This window comes from Hemicordylus capensis, chromosome 2 (genome assembly GCF_027244095.1).
Source record: "Hemicordylus capensis ecotype Gifberg chromosome 2, rHemCap1.1.pri, whole genome shotgun sequence".
NCBI classification, from domain to species: domain Eukaryota; kingdom Metazoa; phylum Chordata; class Lepidosauria; order Squamata; family Cordylidae; genus Hemicordylus; species Hemicordylus capensis.
This window is the reverse complement of record NC_069658.1, coordinates 123525278-123540022: the sequence shown is the minus strand read 5'-3', so window position 1 is coordinate 123540022 and position 14745 is coordinate 123525278.

Here is a 14745-nt window from a genome sequence, read left to right as displayed (position 1 = left end):
GACAGGGGTGGTGAATATCTCTCTGAAGCAGGCAGTCAATAGGCCCCTCCTTTAAAAGTCCTCATTGGACCCAGATGATTTAAAAAAATTGTAATCAATGTGTTGGAGAGTATGGCGGTGTCTCAGTTCCAGGCAGCCCAGAATAAATCTGATTACTTAGATTCTTTCCAATCTGGCTTCTGGCCTGGATATGGGACAGAAACTACACTGGGAGATAGACAGAGGGAGTGTTACTCTTTTGATTTTCCTGGACCTCTCAGCGGCTTTCAATATCATCGGCCATGGTATCCTTCTGGGTCATCTCTCCGGGTTGGGACTTGGTGGTCCAGTTATGGTTCCTCTCCTACCTGTAGGGTCATACCCAGAAGGTGGTGCTGCAGGACACCTGTTTCTACCTCTGACCTATGGAGTGCCACAGGGGTCTATTCTGTCCCCTATGCTGTTTAACATCTACATGAAACCTATGGGAGAGGGCACCTCAACCCACACCCATGAATGACATCAATATGCTAATTTATTTATTTATTTATTTATTTAACATATTTTTATACTGCCCCAAACATGCATCTCTGACACCCAGCTCTACCTTTTAATCAGCAGCGGGTGCTCTGATGTGGGTTTGGAGGCTGTTCTGGACTAGATGGGAGCAAACAAGCTGAAACTTAATCCGGATAAGATAGAATTGCTCTGGATTGATAAAACCAGAGTAGTGAGGTTAATCTGATCTTAGATGGTGTCACACTCCTTCTGAAAGACAAAGTCCATAGCTTGGGGGTGTTTCTGGACCCAGCACTGTCCTTGGAGGCACAGATGGTGGTGGTGTGTAGTGGTGCTTTCTACCAGCTGTGGCTGGTATGCCAGCTGCTACACTGCTTGGAGAAGTCAGAGCTGACCTCAGTCATTCATGCTTTGGTAGCCTCCAGATTGGACAGCTGCAATGAGCTCTATGCTGTGCTCTCCTTGAAGATGGTTCAGAAGCTTCAGCTGGTCCAGAATGCTGCTGCAAGGATGCTTGTGGGCACACGTTGCTTTATGAGTATTACACTAGTTACCAGTCCACTAGTTACTGACCCACTTCTGGGCTGTACCACTTGATTTTGCTGATTTTATAAACTGTTGTCAGTTATTTCAGGAGCTGAAATGCAGTTTCCTTTCTCAGCCAACAATTGATCAATTCAGGGCATCCCCCCGCCCCCAGGTTATGGCTTGTAGTGGAAACATGATGCTTGAATAGTCTCTTGCTTCTGTTTTCTGTCATCACGAATGTTTGAAAAATGAAATTCCTTGCAAGTCTACTCATGTATCCAGTTTTTGTGTCCTGCTTTTATAACATGCAAAGCAGCCTTAGATATGGAGGTTGTTTAAGTCTAAAAGGGGTTATGTCAAGGGATGAGCCCGAAATGTTTCGGCGCCTCTTTGGAGAAGCACTGAAATGTTTTGGTATGGGGTGAGGGATTCTCTTAAGAGGAGGTGGGCAGTTCCTACCTGCCCATCCTCCAAGCCTCCACCACATTGCATGCGTTGACACCATTTGCATGCTAACCCTGCTAACTTGGCAAAGAGGCACCTTTTAATGTGGTAATTCTCTTTATTTAGCAGGGGGAGAGTAACTGGCCCTATCCACCCCCAGCACAGTACCTCCAGTGACTGTTGCTGGTGACTATCTTATCTTTCTTTTTAGATTGTGAGCCCTTTGGGGACAGGGATCCATCTTATTCATTATTTCTCTGTGTAAACCACCCTGAGCCATTTTTGGAAGGGTGGTATAGAAATTAAATAAATAAATAAATAAATAAATAAATAAATAAATAAATAAATAAATAAATGGATGCTGATGCAGCATGAGAGATGCTGGATGATGCATCCCATTGCCAGGGTGTGGCATTTTAAAGGGGCAAGTGGCACAAGCTGCCACTTGCAGGAGTTATTTCCATGTAAAGAGCACCGCAGCGGGGCAGCGTAGGGTGGCGGGGGCTTGGAGGACAGGCAGATAGGACCTGCTCGCCTCCTCTTAAGGGAACCCCTCACTGCCATTGGATGTGCACCAAAGCAATTCAGTGCACATCCCTAGTTTTGTCTAAGATGGAGTCTTGGGAGTAAAGCAGGACACATATTGAGGTTCACATTAGAAAGAGCTACCTGAAACGTTGACCCTAATGCCTGCAGATGCTTGCAAATACTGAAATACAGTTATTCCTGAATATCTGGAACTCTTTTGATGGAAAAGATAAATGGAACTATGCTACATTTCTTTACTTAATACAGGAATTCTCATAGTTTGTGTTGGAGCACACAACTGTGTGATGGGAAGGGCTGGAGTGTGCCTTAAAAATAAGCCACAATTAGGGTTGTGCACAAAACCAGTTAGACTGGTTCAGTTCGAGACTGGACCAGGCATTTTCGGTTGTGTCCACCACCCCCCCACTTGGCTCAGGTTTGAGCTGGTCTGGGGTTTGAAATCTTTTTTAAAAATTATAATTCACCACCAGGCCTGGATCAACTTTGCTGCCTCTGGGGGGTGCTGCTGTGATCGTAGAGGTTATCCAAAGCCTCCCCCTCTTCTGCCAGACTCATCACTGAGGGATGATGACCCTGCTTGACTGGGTAAGAAGAGTGCAAGATGTCAGAAGCCAATATTAATTGGGGTGTATTTTATAGTTGCAGTTGGAGCCTGTTCTGAGGCTGATGAAGAAAATGTATCTTTCTGACTGGAGAGTTAAATGGACTATGTTCTAGGTATCCCTGATATTTATCTAGGAAATGCCGGCTTAAGATCTGGGAAATGAAATATTATAATGCACCATGAAACTTAAAAAGGGTTAAAACTGGAAAGCCTATGCTTAGCCTATATTTAAATGTCATGGATTTTTTTTTTAAAGGAGCTGCAAGATGAGAAAGAGCTCTCAGTGGGTATTCTTGCAGTCTGCATGAAAATTTTAATAGCATACTCATATTCCTATTCCAACACTTCAGAATCTCATCTCTGTAAAATAATCACCAGGTGACTGATTATGATTAAAAAGATGCATGTTGTGAGATTTTTCTTCTCTTTTTTAATTGTTAGAGAACAAAGCTGCTGAAAGTTCTAAGGCAACACACATACCCCACACCCAAAAGCAATTCCTTCTGACTATAAAACACTGAAATCCTACCTATAAAAGAACATCTGTCTCCAAAGTTATGGTACAGCTTGGTGTTCACACTGTTGGCTTAGAAACCCCTCCTGCATCATTTGTGACACCAGCAGTATGAAAGCACGGTGTCAAAGATTTGTAAACCAATTTAAACTCTGCTATATAGCAGGCTTAACCGGCAAAAGAAGAACATTACTATTTAATATTTAAACAAAATGTTTAATGTTTGAACAGTAAAGTTCATCTTCTGAATACTAAGCTAGGAGGATGGATGGTCTAGAAGAGCACAGGGAGGAATAACTGGAAGTAATGGGCTAAAATTCAGCAAAAGGGAAAGTAAGGGCCAAATTACTTGTTAGATTAAGGACATTGGCTGCCTCTTGCATGTTTCGCTTGTGGTCCCTATACAGCCACTACAGGGGGAGCCAGTTGAGGCTGGGGCCATAGCATGGGGCAAGAGGGGATTTAACTGATTGCCCCCTCTCCAAAGCTCCTATTTGCCCCAGCAGAGAAGCTGGATGGAGAACTGCCAAACTAGGTGTGACATGTCTCCTTCCCGAATAGTTCCCTCCCCCCCACCACCATGAAAAGTAACCTTGGAAGGCTGTGCTTCCAAGTAGAAAAGCAACCGGGGCAGGGGCAGCTTAACCTGTTCTCCATATATTTCCCCCATAGGAATGGTGAGCCATGTAAGATATCCAGAGGAATGGGAGGATGGCATTTATAGCCAGCGCTGCTACTTCAGAAATCAAAGAGGATGCATCCAGAAAAGAATCTCTGGCAGGCCCTGAGCTGTGGTCAATTGCAAGCCTAGTAGGAGAAGGAGGAGAAGGAACTGGGTGATGCAGTTCTTGCCTATGAACGATCTTGCCTATGAACTGAGGCTGATGCAGCTCTGCTGGCAACACCCATCCCGGACAATGCACAAATATTATACAACACCCAAGGCTGAATCTCTTTCCCTCACAATTCAGTTTGTTGTTACACTGTTGATCACTTATTTAATTGGAGCACAGAATTTCTAAATGGCTTGAAAATCAGCTCCAAGTTCAGCACACAATAAATAAACCGTTACAAGGTTATCTCACTTCCTTATATACTCAGTCATCTGGAACCCCAGACTGCAACTCTACAGAACGGTATCATTACGGATAAATATAGACAGCCAATGAACACACAAGGTTTTTGTATTTGCCCAAAACATGAGTAAAAAGGGTAGCAATGTCACCACTCCACAATCATAGTCCCCTTTATTTTTAATCCTTTGCTATATCTTGTATTGGGCTCTGTTGACTGGATATATTAGGCTTGATCAGTGAGCCATTGAATCATTATAATAGTTTGTTCTTAAGACAGCCTTCTTTTAAATGCAATGCCTGACAGCGATGTGCCTTCAAACATTACAGATTTAACATGTCAGTTTCATTTCACAGGGATCCATGCAAACGTATATTGAAGCCTCAGTTCAAATCCGTTTGCAGCCACTGAAACTAACTGGTTTTTCTCTCATTTGTCAGCCCAGACAATCATCCCGTTTCTGCCAAAGCTATCCTTGCTCTAAGCTGGGCTCCAGGCTCACATGAAAGTGTTGCAAATCTTTGAAAAATACCTGGGCTGCATTTTAGTTTGTGGTGGATCCTGACTAAGGGGAGAGCTACAAGGCTTCGGATTTCACGACAACCTCATTGTATTTATTGTACTAGAAAACGGAACACCTTTTGCGACTGAGAGAAACTGATAAGCAATTGAGTCTTAAAACCTAACATAGCCCACAGGGACACAATTGCAGGTTTTGGTAGGAGGGAGAGGAGAATAGATTTCATTGGGGAGAGTGGAATATTACAGCAAGGCTTAGTGGTCCACTCTTGGATATACAATTGCAAAAAGCAGTGTATTTTATGAGCATTAGTTTTCTTTCTTTCTTATGCCTCATATTAAATACAGCATTGCTGTCAACACAGGACAACTATTTTGTTTTGAACAAAGGCCTTAGGCTTGTGTGTCTTGTATCTGGCCCATTTCCTTGTTTATAATGGTAGTCACTTGGGATATATCTAGTAAGATGATGGCAAGCCCATGAGGTCGTCCTCACAGGTAAGGCAGTGCTAGCCCAGGTAGGGCTGGTCATGAGAATCACTGGGATTGCTCCTGATCCCGGCACTCCACTGGGTAGCCTGGGTTTTAAATCCAGGCTAAACGTGAGGTAGGAAGAAATGCATGCCTTCTACTTCACCGCCTGGTTGTGTAGGTGAGTAAGACTCCGGCAGCTCCTTCCTGGCTGCTGGCAGCCATCTTGACCAGAGAGACTGGGTGAAGGAGTGTCCCAGCAGCTGGGAGGTATCTCAGTGAACCATGTGCCTCACCCAATAGCTGTGCACCATTCTGAGGAGAATTTGAGAAAATTCTGATATCATCATTCTATTATATTTGAATAGTGGAGGAGCTTGGTTTCTTCTATTTGGGCCTGGATCAGCTGTTTAGAGTCTGAAGCTGGAATAAACAGCCTGAACAGCATACTATACAGCCTATCTATGAGTAAGCAACACATTTCTAATTATATGCAAACACCAGGCAAACTATTCAAAGCTGAGTTGAAAAGAAACCAATCATACCCTACTTAACCCTGCTGCTGTGGAGAGCTGAGTTACAAATGAAGTGAAATGAATATAAAAATTATGTTTTGCTCAGTTGTATTGTGGCTAAGAATTAATACTGATATGCAAATTTCTCCATTTGTGGCTGCATTGAGGAAAAGGTGCTTATCAAGGGGTTAATGGCAAAGGAGAGATGAGTGAGACACATGCTTCTCTTAAAACAGAGGGTGGGGAGGGGATGACCTATCTCCCCTTCATGAATTGACTACTGGGACAACAGTTTCTAGTAACTGCACTGTGTGGCTGCTGGTGGGGAAAAATAAACCAAGAATAAGAAGAGGAGAAAGAAGAGGGGGGACTAGTTAGAGAAAGGGAATACTGAAAGCCAGGGACTCGAGCTAATATCTCACCCAGCTACATAGACACTTTGAAATGCTGCTACCACCACAAGGCTGGAAACAATAAGTACTACTCCAATTTTGTTCTCTTCCTGAACTGCGAAGAGAGTATTTTCTGTAATGGTAACCAGAGTCACTAGGGTTGCCTTGATGCAATCTAGAGATTAGGGGCATGAAAGAGATTGTTTTTCAGCTTGGTTTTCCATCCAAGTGTACTGTTTAAGCCTTCCTTTCATCATCTACATTTGAAAATTTTATTTGTTTCTAATGAACTGCCTTTGTTTCAAAGCAAAAGGGGGAGGGGCCTATTTTGTAGTGTGGCAGAGTAGCAGGCTCCCCCCCCCATTTTTAAATAATCTGTAAAGAAGGAGCATCATGGCTCCTCCTGGCAGCCACCATGCCCCCACCCCATGCCCTTGATCAATACAAAATCCTGGTCATTGTAGGGAGGGAAGGAACCAGCAGCAGCCAGGAGGAAGTGATGTTCTTTTTACATATTAAAACCTGTTAAAAATATAAAAAGTTCACTGCTCTGCCCCGCTGCAAGGTAAGGTCATCAAAACAAATGGGGTTCAGATGAACTGAATGGTAATCTACAGTTAGGCTCATTTGGGTTCTGTAAGTATGACAAATGAAAAATGAACCACATGGGCCCAAATTGGTTGCACACCCCTACTAAAGGTTGCATCTTTACATTTAAAAATGCATCAGCAGTAAATTCATTCATTCTAAATACTGCCCTTCCTAAAGTGGCTCAGGGCAGTTTACATTAAAATTAAACACACATTAAAAAATGTGAATAAAGAAAAACATTTAAACCAGATTAAAACTCATTAAAATTAAAACTAGATACCATAAAAAGCCAGACTAAAACGATGGTTCTTTATGGATCTCCTGAAGGGCCTCCAAGGAAGATAACACACTTATATCCACAAGGAGCGCATTCCACAACCTAGGGGTGACAACTGAGAACACCCCCTTGATCCGAGCAAAAGACCAAACCCAGCATGTGACCAGCAACATGTCCTAGGTCTAATTGAGATAGTTGTCATGGACTCCTGAGCAGCACTAGACAAGTGAGTCCTGAAGTAGATGTTGAAATCACCCAGCACCAAAAGCCTAGGTGACTCCAACACCAACTCAGTTACCAGCTCTGTCAGCTCAGGGAGTCTGTTAGGCAGCAAGGTGGACTGTAGATCAACAGAATACATACACCCAATATAAGTCAATTCTCTCACAGGGATCCTCGTAAGGGGGATGCTATTTTTATGGACCACAGCCATTTCACACACACACATACACACCCCAGTTCCACTAACCTGCTCAGCAACAGAGTACTCTGGGGGAAGAAGTCAGGCCCACGCAGAACCATTAGTCAACCCCAGCCAGGTCTCCGTTATACAGACCAGGTTGGCTCCTTCATCCATAATCAAATCATGGATGATTTCGATCTTATTTTGAACCAACCTGGCATTACAAAGGAGCATGGTTAGGTTCAGTGTGGAGTTGTAACTGCTCCCTGAGGCCTGAGAGTTGATAGGGCACCTGGAGGAGAAAACAGTAATTAAATTTCTGGACTCCCTTCTGCTGTAATGGCATGCTGGCCTGCCAACGCCTGATCCTCTATTCCCCACCACTAGCTGCCCCAATCTCATCAAACCCTGAGAGCAAGAGAGGCCAGACACATCCCTGTGAGCAGCCTGGCACAAGCTACTAAAACCAAGAAACAAACTAAAACTAAAAGACCTTGAACACAACTTTCTCTCATATCTCAGTCCCACACCAAAAGCCAGCCCACCTACTGGCAGCCGCATGACAGCTATGCCAGCAGCTGCACATCTGGATTTCCTCTGCCCTTTTTATGCCAAACTCCACAGCACCTTACCTCTCTTACAGACTCTGGAGCTGGGCTGATGAAACTGGCCCCCACAGCTGCAGCTTTAGGGCAATTAGGACAGTGGCTCAGGCTGGCAGAAGGAATTTCCAACAGCAAGTCTTCTCAGCTGGTCAAGGCCAAAGGAAGGATGCAGGGCAGGCTCAACAAATCTCCTGGCTTAGGCCAGGGATATCCAGATGAAAAAGAGTCCCCAGCCTGTCGGCTAGCCGCTGCCACCACCACCACCCCATCTTCCTGATGATGGCTCTCTGCTTGTTATTTTGTTTGTTGTTTGGCTAGTCATTGACCCTAATAGAGGCTATTCTATTCAGCAGTAGAAAACATTACAGTATTCACTGAACCTCCCACCTCTTTTCTTCCCAGATTCTGTAACTTACCCTGTCAGCTGTGGGGCAAATCGGAATGGGGGAGGAGAAATAGTTGGTTCTCATTCTCCTCCCCTGAAATAAGTGAGTGAGTAGAATATGTTGATGGAATGGAGGAAGTAAGTCATGGGAGGTGCAGGGTGCTTACAGATTCACGCACGCACCAAAAAGCATTGAAATTGTAAGGGAAGGTGCCCATGCCTTAGTTTCTGTGCTGTCCAAGCAGTAAACATGGTCTACAGTCTCATTTCCAGCTTGCTTGCAACTTAGTTATCATGGACTCATACTTTTCCTGCATCTTTCAGCCTCCATCCTCTTCCTCTGCGAGTTGGGGTCAATGGCACTCTATCGATGTTTAATAGGATACATGCTTTTAAATTATAAACTTTTAGATGTGGCAGCCAACCACCCTCATAGCTCATCTTAAGTTGCTGAGTACAATCGGATGCTTTTTAAAAACAACAACACCAAAATAAAGTTTTTAAATTTTGAATTACACCCACTTTTAATCCTGACAACCAACCATGCACCTTAATTATTATCTTAAATCAAAGGTTTTTTTATTCTAAAATACAACAAATATTTATAAACCACTTTTCAACAAAAGTTTCCAAAGTGGTTTAGAGAGAAATACATACATACATACATACATACATACATACATACGGTTCTTTGTCCCCAAGCGGCTCACAATCTAAAAAGAAACATGGAGGGATGCTGTTCAGGGGCTGGAGATAACCAGTTGCGCTCCCCCTGCTAAATAAAGATAATCACCACTTTAAAATCTTATATATGTATTATTTTTCTATGTAAACCACTTTGAGAACTTTGGTTGAAGAGCGATATATAAATATTCATTGTCGTCATCCTAGCAGTAGTAAAAAAGTGCCTCTTTGCCCAGTTAGCAGGGAGATAAGGGCTCTGTTTTATTCACACCTGAGTATATTTAACCACCCAGCCAGAGGATACCAGATTATGGTAAGCATGTTTTATTCATGAATGGGGCAAAAAATAAATTTCACCTACTTTTTTGGTTAATTGTTTGCCAAATTAATTAAAAGTAACACATTCCAAATACCTATTGGTTGTATTAATGTTTATTGCCAAAAGAGAAAGTCTGGATATAGGAAATTAATTCTGAAGCTGCCTATTGAAGCTGTCAATTTGGTCCCTAAAATACAGACAGCACAATATAGGCTTTGCTCAACTACAAAATGTTCTGGCAGAATCATTCCTAGTAAGTATATCCTCCCAGGTTTGATTATAGAGATTAAGAATGCATAATCAACATATCTTCTTGTACCAAGAGTTTGTACAAAGTCTAACACCAACAGTGGGAAACGATCCATTGTCATGTAAAATATCAGCTGAGGCAAGCCAGATGAGAGCCTGAAAAGCTGTTTCCTTCCAATTTCCTTAGAGTCATAAATTAAGACCTTTCCCAAAGGTAAGATTACACAAAATCATTATGTATGTGGTAGATAAGCACTACTTTCTCAGTGGCTTTATAAACAGCAGGAAAATGTATTTATAAGAGCTTTCCCTTCCTTTTTGCAGGACAGCTGGCTAAGCAGTAGACTGCTGGTTTCATAGCTAACCGGGGCGGGGGGCAGAGAGGAGCACTGGCTTAGAGCAGAACTACACATTAGTAGTTCAATAAATATGGCTTCCCAAACCCAAGGTTGCTGAGGTAATGCAGTTGTTGGGGGAGGGGGAGAATCAGTGAAAGGCTGGGATACTTAACCCTGCTATACCCACCCTTGCAAAGGGCCTTATCCTGATGATGATATCAGGCATGGGAGGCAGAGTCTGGATTTCAAAACTGGGCTTGAAAACAAACAAGCAAATTAGGTTTAAAACCACAGATTGCCTAGCATAATGCCAAATTGAGCTGAAGGGTGCTGATCACCCATTACTATTTAGCAAAAATCATAACTAATTTGGTTTTACAAAATTGAAGCATTTAGCATATCACGAGCACAATTTCATTTTAAAATGAAAAATAACAGCAGCAGCTATTATATCTCCAATCCTGAAACCACTAATGCACTGGAACAATCCAATTAAACTGTTTTATTGGGTGTAGGAGATGTTGGCTTTAGGGTCAGATAAAATTTGGTTTCATATTGTGGTATTTAATCAATGTATCCTGGACTCTTGAGAGCCAAGGAGGATGTTTTGAGCCTGCTGTGTGTCCCAACTATGAGATAGGGCATGTTTTGTGGGGTCATATGTTTTATCCTCACAATCCATTTCCTCCCAGCAGTGAAGCATTTCCTTCCCCCTTAAACACCCCTAAAGAATATGTAGGGAGAGGGAGGGATTTGCTCTGAGGAGGGGAGAGTCTATGGGGATAGAAAGTGCACTCCAAGAGCCTGTTTATAGTATTTTTGTTACTAGTAAGACAATGGACCCCTTACAACTTCATCAGCCACAGGGATGATAAAATTGCTATGGTTTTCCAACAAAACCTGCAGAGCAAAGAAGATAAGGATTGAAAATAAGAAATAAACATATGTCCACAGTAAACAAAAGGATGGAGAAAAAAACTAGAAATTCAAATTGCCCCAAAGAAGTCAAAAGAAGCATTTCTCTGAAACAAAATTAGGTCAGTCTTTTTCTATGCGGGGGTCTACAGCAGAGTAATGACAGTGAAGGAAGTTTGATTTAATTTGCTAGAGGCAGTGGGTTACATAGCAGCGGATTATTTCTGCAGTCCGATTATTCATTCCTTTCCGATCTCTGAACCTTCTAAAGATGTCACCCTAGGAGCACTTTCAGAAATAGAAGTTGTTGAGTTAGAGTCAAAAATGGCTACAGTATGACTTGCCTTGGAATGGGTGAAACTGCACTAGAGAGAGAGAGAGCTCTCCTGCTCTGTGTGATACTGATAGGAATGTACATTTCATTTCTGCCTGATGACGTTTTTTCTTTTTTTAAAAAGAAAACCAACCAGGTTTTTCTGCATAGGTATGGGCACCTTTATTGTTCCAATTGATGTTCTGTGACAATGGCTTATAAACTTTTCTTGGGGGAAATATTGGGTTTCAGTTTACCTTCAAAGGCAACTTTGTAAAAAAATCCCATGTTGAGTTATAAATTGGCTGAAGTTTAAGTTTAGTCAGTTATTCTAGAGAATTCTAATATAGGGGATTGGTGACGAGAAGGAAGGTCAATACATATAGAGCCCATGCATGTGACTGGGTGGGCGATGGGGTGGGCAAGCGGGTCGTGCTCCACATTCCTTCCCTCAGATGATCATTTATTGAGTCTTTGGTGCACCTCTGCACGGCCTGACATAGGGTCGTGCATTTTGGTTTTTTTCTGTTTTGTTTTTGGCCCGAATCCGAAACACCCCCATTTTGTTCTTTGTTCGAAATCAGCCAATCCAAAACACCCCCATTTTGTTCTTTGTTCGAAATTGCAAAATCCGAATCCGAAACGTTTTGGATTTTTAAAAAATGGCCCTGGGGAAAAGCTAGTGGGTGGGGGTGGTAGTGCCCAAGGGGTGGAAACTACCATCCAAATTTCAGAGGAATTGGGCAAAGGGCTGATTTTTGGTAAATTTTTGAAGTTTAGGGTTTTTTCCATAGGGAAGAATGGAGGTTTCCACAAAAGTATAGCTTCATGTTGGGGGAAAGGGGTGACCCAGAGTAGAGTAGGGTGTGTGGTAGTGCCCAGTGGGAGTAAGGAAGCTGCCAGAATTATTTCAAAGGAATTGGGCAGAGGGCTGATTTTTAAAGATGTAATGGAGTTTATGTGTCTTTAAAGTTCTTCCCCATAGGGAATGATGGAGATTTCAGCAGCCCCATAACTGCACGTGGGGGGCACCAGGGTGGCCCAGAGCGAGTGGCTGTGTGAAGCACATAGGGGGCCAAACACCCCCATGGGTTGCTAACCCATGGGGTACTGGTTTCTGAGATGTTTTGAGTGTAGATTCTCTGATAGCATATGAGAGCGGATTCATTGTTTGTTGTAGAAAATCTCATATGCTACCAGAGAATCTACACTCAGAACACCTCAGAAACAACAGAACACAGCACCCCATGGGTTAGCAACACATGGCGGTGGGTGACACCCTATGTGCTCTACACCACCACTCACTTCTGGCCACCCCAGTGCCCCCCAGGTGGAGTTATGGGTCTGCTGAAACCTCTATTATTCCCTATGGGAAAAAACCTTAAAGATGCGTAAACTTCAACAATTCCTAAGAAATCAGCCCTTTGCCTTATTCCTTTGGAATCTGAGTTGTGGCAGGCACCCCTTGGGGCACTGCCACCCAACCCACTGTTTGCCCCTCAGGCCCCCTTTCTGCCCCAAAGACATGTCAACCAGAAATTCTTTAAAAATCAGCCCTTTCCCCAATTCCTTTGGCATCTGGGTAGCACCAGGCACCCATTGGGGCACTACCACCTGAACCACTCTTCTGCCCAAAAAAGCCCCCTTTCTGCCCCAAATCCACCCCAAATAACATCAACATCACACATCAATAACAGCAGAGCTTTGCAAAGAACCAGGCAGATTTCCAAAGGTCATGCACATCCACATCCCCCGCAAGAAATGCAATTGATCTACACACAACGGTGTGAAACAACAACAATGAAATGCACACTGCCCCACTGGCCAATGAGGGTAAATTTTACCCTCAAATTTCCTTAAAAGGAATTGCCAGCAGATCAGCCCATGCTTTCACTGGCCAATCTGCAGGCTGGAAGGGCTGGAAATTCAAACAGATATCAACACTCAAAATGGAGACCGAAGGAGAAAGACTTTTCGCGATTTCCATTTCGTGAAAATGGAGTTCCAAAACAGCCAAAACAACAAAACATTTTGTATCCGAAACAGGGACATTTTGTTTCGGCTACAAAATTTTCTGTTTTGAACACTGGATGTTTTGTTTTGGCTACAAAACAGCCAAAATGGCCTGTTTTGTGCACAAAACGTTTTGTATCCAAAACAAAACGCACATCCCTACCCTGACAATCCGTGCTGCTCCTCTGCAGCAAGCATACTGCAAGCACCGCATTCAGTCTAAAAAGCCAGGCTAGGCAGTGCTGCCTCGCTGAGATTGGGCCAATCCTGGCGATTTTCACACGCAGCCTAACTCAGACTGGGCTTCCTACACCAAAATAATATGTAGGGAGAAACAGCCTCATTGTATTCTGATCCGTACTATTGCTTTTTCATACTAAATGTTCATATATCATAAAGGGTAAAACTACTACTACTAATAATTATTATTAAATTTATTAATACTAACAATTAAATATTGTCATGCAATTTAGTATTCATTAAAGAGTACAACTCCTAGAAAATGATGAAATTTGGCTAACATAATAGGTAAAGTGTACTTACCTAAATTTGCTTCCCCCCCTGCCATTTTCGGGCATGATTTCAACAGACACTAGGGTTGTGACTCCCCCCCCCACCCGCAAGCAGGGCTACATTCCTTTACAAATTGCATGATAGGTGGGGATGTAACAGTTAGAATTGTTCTACCATAGAGAAACCATAGAGATATTTTCTACCATAGAGAGGTCAGTAAATGGCAAAACATCTCTCATCCACAATCTGATTGTGGACCTGGTATGTGTGACGGAGACCTGGTTGGATGAGCTTGGAAGGTTTTGTCTTTCTCAGCTTTGTCCTCCAGTTTTCCTGACCCTGCAGCAGCCCCACTTTGAGGGTTGGGGAGAGGGCATTGTGGTCATCTGTTGTGAGACCCTTCCCCTTTCCAGGTTCCTGGTTAGGCAATCTCAGAATTTCAAGTGTTTGTCCTTGAGGGTGGGCCTCTGTGATAGGTTGGGGATTCTGTTGGTGACCACCCCGCTGCACTTCAGTCTGCCTACCTGAGCTGCATGAGTAGTTTTGGAGGTGGCTTTAGGTTCCCCCAAGCTTATTTTCTTGGGAGACTTCAATGTCCGCACTGAGTCCCCCCTAGTAGGTGCAGCTCAGAATTGCATGGCCTCCATGGCAACCATGGGCCTGTCTCAGCTGGTATCAGGTCCTACCCATGTGGCAGGGCATACTCTGGATCTCATTTTTGTTGACCAGGGAATAAATGATCTGGGGGTGGGGGAGTTTGAGATATCTCTCTTGCCACAGACAGATCATCATCTGGTGGGGTTTAGTTTGACTGCTTTGTCTACCCTCTTCAGGGGTAGTGGACCAATTGAAATGGTCCGCTCCCAGAGGTTTATGGATCCACTCCATATCCGGACAGCCCTTGGGGAGTTTCCAGTGTCCAGAACTGGTGATTCTGTCGAGGCCCTGGTGAATCTCTGGAACATGGAGACAGCCCGGGCTATTGATACAGTCTCTCCTAAACACCCTCTCCGGCTTGCTGGAGCTCATTCT